The sequence below is a fragment of the Aulostomus chinensis genome, chromosome 9 (genome assembly GCF_037954235.1).
Source record: "Aulostomus chinensis isolate RoL2024-O1b breed Wild chromosome 9, RoL_Achi_v1.0, whole genome shotgun sequence".
NCBI lineage: Eukaryota > Metazoa > Chordata > Actinopteri > Syngnathiformes > Aulostomidae > Aulostomus > Aulostomus chinensis.
The window spans coordinates 5,280,250-5,285,858 of NC_141328.1; the positions used below are offsets into that span (position 1 = coordinate 5,280,250).

General features: G+C 42.4%; 1 long non-coding RNA gene across 1 annotated transcript; it reads right to left on the reverse strand.

The window, feature by feature from the left end:
* Window positions 1–4,170: 4,170 nt before the first annotated feature.
* Window positions 4,171–5,119, reverse strand: LOC147255505 (uncharacterized). Its single transcript, XR_015117707.1, has 3 exons — window positions 5,043–5,119; window positions 4,786–4,909; window positions 4,171–4,539 (listed from the first exon to the last, which is right to left on the reverse strand). It is a non-coding gene; the product is annotated as an uncharacterized LOC147255505 (long non-coding RNA).
* Between the last annotated feature and the right edge of the window lie 490 nt (window positions 5,120–5,609).

The following is a 5,609-nucleotide window of genomic DNA, read 5'->3' on the forward strand; positions in this document are numbered from 1 at the left end:
TTCCTTTCAAGTGTCTCTCCTCCTCCTCTGTCCGTTCACGTTAGTTTCATCCCCTTAAGTCAGTGTATGAAAGTGTGTGCCGTTCACATATTTTGTGTGTGAAGCCAGAGCCTGTTCTGCTTTTGGTGATGCATAATGACCAACTGAACAATATTTTCCAACTCGCTCCAACTGTGATTTCCGTTGAAAAGGGGGGTGTGGTTTTATTCCAGTGCCTCAGCTTTGACATCATCAACTTGGCCGCTATGGCAACAGATCTGAAGTGCAGCAAAACACTTATAGACCATTTCACAGAACTCAACACAGCTGGCAAACCAGTTTAAATATAGACCTGACACATTGGCACTTCGGCAAGGCCAGGCTTATATTTATGCGCATGTATGTACAGACATATAGGCACACATTCATTGGCTCGCCTCTCTGATAAAGTGCAGCACAATATTAATAGCTTGACCAGAAGGCCGCTTAGCGCCATTATCAACACATCAGCATATCTTAATGTATGAAAGTGGGAATTCTGATACCCAGCCTACAACTCACATCCATCTCATTTGTCTCTGTAGCACAAACGGCGTGCCGACACTGATGGGTTGCACGGGGCAGGGTGGAGAGACACCACTATGGCGGCCATTAGGCAACTGTGAGCCTTTCAAGTGGCTGAATAAACATGGCTTTAACACACGAGAACAGACAGCAAATAAAGTCACAACAGGCAACTCAATAGTACGTACATACAAGTCACAACAATCAGGGGGCGTTAATTTCTGTTTGTTCCTTTAGGCAGTTTCTTTTGGACATATTGGATTTGTGATTCATTTATTTATGGATATACAGTCATGTTGAGTGAGGAAATTAGGGGTAATTATGGAAAATGTGGTTCTTGTACAAATTCCTGTACTGTTGTGAAAACTGGAGGTCAACCATGAATCATATATTAGCTGTATGGCTTCAGTTCAAGCCTGCTCCTGATCTAATCCGTAAGCCTGGAACCTGTCTTTAAATGGCTTTCAAACACACACAGAGGGAGAGAGAGTGAGAGAGTTTTCCTTCCTCCTGCTGCTTCCTGCCTCCTCAACTGTAACACACTGATACACATCTCACTGGCAGGAAATTCCTTCAATGTAAAGGCCTGCCATGGCTTCCTGTTTCATTATGTTCCAACGCTATACCACTCACACAAACCCACTCAGTTCCTATCATCTGCTGCTTCCCTCCCTGTAACATTCCCCACGTACAAGCAGGAAGGGTGGTGAAGCGATGTTGAATGTTCCAGCCAGTTTGAGATATTACAAACTGGATGACAGGTTTGTCGTGTAGGGGTGGAAGTCCTCAGCTGGCTGGAAGTTGCTGAGTGGACTGTCCATTGTTTTCAACACAAGCACTTAGCAACCTAGAAGCTGCTTGACAAATCATCCCAGCGGCTTTTCTGAAGGCAAAGATCACCCGCCCAGGCTGCATTATCGTTTCCTCTGGTGGGCTCCCCTGTCAGTCCGTACAAATTGAGTCGTTGTGTGGGGCGAAATTAACCAGATAGTGTCCATTGTTTAATTGCCTTGTTAAAATCTTCACGAAATTCTTGGAAACGAGCAGTATTCAGTGAGGGAGCAGGGCACTAAAGCAGCAGCTACCACACTACTGGGGGTGGGGGGCTCACACCATGCAGTAGCCTTCTCATGTGCTCGAGTGTCCCAGGACAGCCAACACTTACCGGCAGAGCTGAGTGTCATGTGCTGTTCTTCCTCACTAAACTTAAAAAAACAAACAAACAAAACTGTTTTTTCAAATGTTGATTGCAATGCTTGGAATCATCTCATATCCAGGACTAACTGTTGACTGCAACATGGAAAGAAGGGCATTGGAGGATAAGGAACAACAAGGACAGCACAAAAATCCTCTTGAAGGTGTTACATGTTAATGTCTTAGATTAAAACTTTCAGGAATGATCAACACAATGTGAAGACGCAGTTTAGACATAGGTCAAAGAAATCTGTATTGTATTGCAGAGCTATCATTTGGTATTTGGTTAGCCCCAGTCGGGTTAGGAATATTCTCAGCTCCCTGGATGCCCCCACACAATTTGTTATGCTAAAGGAAAATATTTCCACGTCAAATCCTAAGTAGCCTGCCCAATAATCTACCTGATCACCTAGCTAGAAATGTAACTGCACGTCGCTCTGCAACAGCTGACCACACCACTGCAGAGCATCGAATTTCCTCCTTTGCATTTCAAAACCAGTACCTTCTATCTATGGCATTGCAGTGATTTCAAGAAAGCAACTCTTAAGCACTTATTAGCTCCAGCTCCGTTTTAGCCGCTCTTGTTTGACATACACAAGCACAGTAAACACAGTGGCATAGAAGCCCCACCACACTGAGCCCTTGGCTAAAGCCTAGGCTCCATTTAGATGCAACAAGCAAATAAATCAAGTAAAATCAGCAGTAGGGCCAGCCACCCCACAGAGGAAGCTAACGTCAACTGCTTCCATCTGTGGTCTCATTCTTTTCAGTCTATCCCCACATCATATGTTCATAGGTGAATGGCATGTAAATCATCAAAAACTGTAGGTATCTAGAAGGGAAGCAGCACCACAACTAACAGTTCAATGTCTGGGCTGCAGGATGCGATTCATTTTGGTCAGTCCCAACCATCTCAAAGCCACCGATGTAGGGACGGGGTCCAGGATTGCTTCGTGTTGCTATGTCAGTTTCTCCCCTGTTGGAATAATGCAACCATGCAGTTGCTGCAGGAAGGCATTTGGTGATAAACATATCTGCATGAAGGACAAAAAAATGTCATGCTGGATATGAATGATTGTATTTTCCTATTTTTTTTTGCGTGTTTTTATTTTTATAATTAAATGTACAAATGTCAAGAATGAAAAAAGAAATAAGTAAACAAGTCTTTATTTTGTCCTAAGCCAACTTAAACACAATATTTGTTAGTTTAAGGAGATTACATGCTCATAAAAAAGTGCATTATAGTTAAGAATACGACATAGAATTCCATCATAAATTCTTCACACTGTGTTTTTTTAATATATTTGCCATGTGCACGTTTCCTCATAGAAGTGAAAACCACAACTTTCTGGTAAAATGCTTCCCCCTTTTAGTTTAGAGGGTGAATTTTAACGTTAGTCAATGCTGACATGAATCACCAGTGCAACACAAAACTCAGAAAGCAGCGAAATCATATTAGGCTACATTTGCAGGTACCCATAGTGAAATAAATCAAACCCTTCAATTGGGAAACTACATGAACAGGAATGTTTGAGTTGGAAAATAGTGTGAAACAACACTTGTTCACAGCCACTCATCCAGTTTTGCACTGAGTTCCAGCGTTCACGGTGTCATGTTTAATTTGGATGGCCTATTTGTTTCTGAGAGTAATGATCTACCTCTTGACCCCCTCCTGTGTTTTCTCACTGGGGCGGGCATGCTGCATGCCTGCCACCAGGCCTCGGAGTGAAGGAATGTGGCTGTAAATTGTGTGTATCTGGGGGTAAAGCAGGAGAGGGCAGTGAATCAGTGTGATCACTGGTGAGCCTCAGGGTATTGTTTCACATGCAAATACACACACACACACACACACACACACACACACACACACACACACACACACACATAAACATTCACACGTTCCCTCCAATTTGCTACTATTGCTTTCCCACACCCACTCCTCTGGCCAATGTTGGGTGACACAATGGAAATAGTCGCGTCCGGCTTCCCATGACAAAAACAAACAAGTAAAAACAGATAAGTATAGTATATGTTTCTTTTTATATTCACAGACATAAATAATAAACAGGCAATTTGTTTTTGTTTTTTTTAGTTTTACAGCCTCGTGTTATGATATCACAGTCATAGAAACCTCTGTTTTAGGCCCACTTGAAAGGGCACAGCCACTTTTAAAGAAGCTCTTCTTGTATTGTGAGTTGGTAAAGCTTTCAATGAATTGTTTGTAGCACCAGTAGACACAACAATATATGTGTAACTGTCAGTACTTCATTAGCTGAATGGCGACTTATTGTTTCTCCACCGGTGGAGAAACAATGAGATTGATAGAACATCAGTTGGGCTGATGGCAGAAATAAAGGCTCCCACATGTTTCCAATTGGACAAACGAACAATAGGGTTCTCTTTTTTTCTACATTTACCACCAGCATGTGTCATGGACATGGACACCATAGGTAAAACAGAATCGACTTTAGTTTCCTGAATATTTCTGTTTTATGTGAGCTCAAGTTGTCTCTTCCTTCCTGTGGTGGAAGTACACATTCATCATTTTTGTTCCAGTGCTGGATCCAGTCTACATTTTGGCTGCTACTAGTTTTCTCTTTGATTTATTATGTAAAAACACAATTGAAAACGTGTTTTTATCTGGGGACTCACTCAAAAAAAAAATGGCCATCATTCCCTCCGTGTGTCCAACTACTTCCTGAGGTATTTCATGTTATGTCCTGTCTAGACAACGAGGAACAGCATAGTAGGTCTCGCGCCGTCTCTCCGAAGAATGTACCACCCTTCAGCTGTGTCACCTTTCTATAAACATAAAGAAAAACAATGTTTAGGACAGTGAGTCACAATGCCTTTTAAAACACACCAGCAATCCCCTGACTCCCTATAATCTCCTCCTTATAAGTCAATGTTGATGTTGATGCTGACCAGACCACCGAGGTGTCACACACTCTTGCGCAGCCTTATATAGCAGCCATCAGAGGCTGGTGATCAGTGCGTTAGTGGTCAGTTGGTGTGAACCGACATGAGGAGAGTTTCTTGGAAATGTACAAGTTACTGTCATGTCAAGTCGTCCGATGTACTGATGAGGCTGGTGAGTAATCGCTGAGAGGCAGAGTGGTGGTCCCTTCAGGGAAGGACAAGGAGTACTGGGTTGTATTTGGCATGGTGAGATCTGAATGATGAGTGGGAAAAATATCAGAACCAATGTTCAGTTTTTTTTTGGTGAAATTCAATAAACCTAAAAAAAAAAAACAACAACCAACAACCATAAAAGTAAAGAATGTTCCACACTTGAGCGGGAGTACCTGCAACACAGCAGTCTCTCACCAGGGATCAATAGAGTATTTCTGATTCTGATTCTGATTTCAACAACTTTGCCACGATATCTGTTCCAAATATTGTTTTTTTGGACTCTTTTATTACCAAAGCCTCTTTCCAGTTGGCCAAAAAGAAAGAAGCTAATGCCTGCTGACATCCAGCTTTCATCTGCAGTCCAAACAGTTTTAACTGACATTTACTCCTGGTTCAACCTGCAGGAGATATGGGTGTACCGGCGTTAACGGGAGCACAAAACCTGGGTGAATGTGGTAATTTACGGGCTTATTCAGCATTAGGAAAAGAAAACAACTGCTATTTGTATCGACCCTGAAAATAAATATCAGTCTCCCTCTAGCCTATACATATATTTCACTAAGATAGATAAAGGGGTCAACAGAGACTCGGCCAGTGGTATTTCTTCTGTCTGGAAAACAAACCCGAGCATGCACACAAGCAAACATCGGTGAGGGAAAGTGAGGCGTCTTCTCTAATGAAAGAGCTCAAGGTCAACAGCATTATTATGGTTCAGCTGCAGGTTTTTTCCTCTGCTTGAA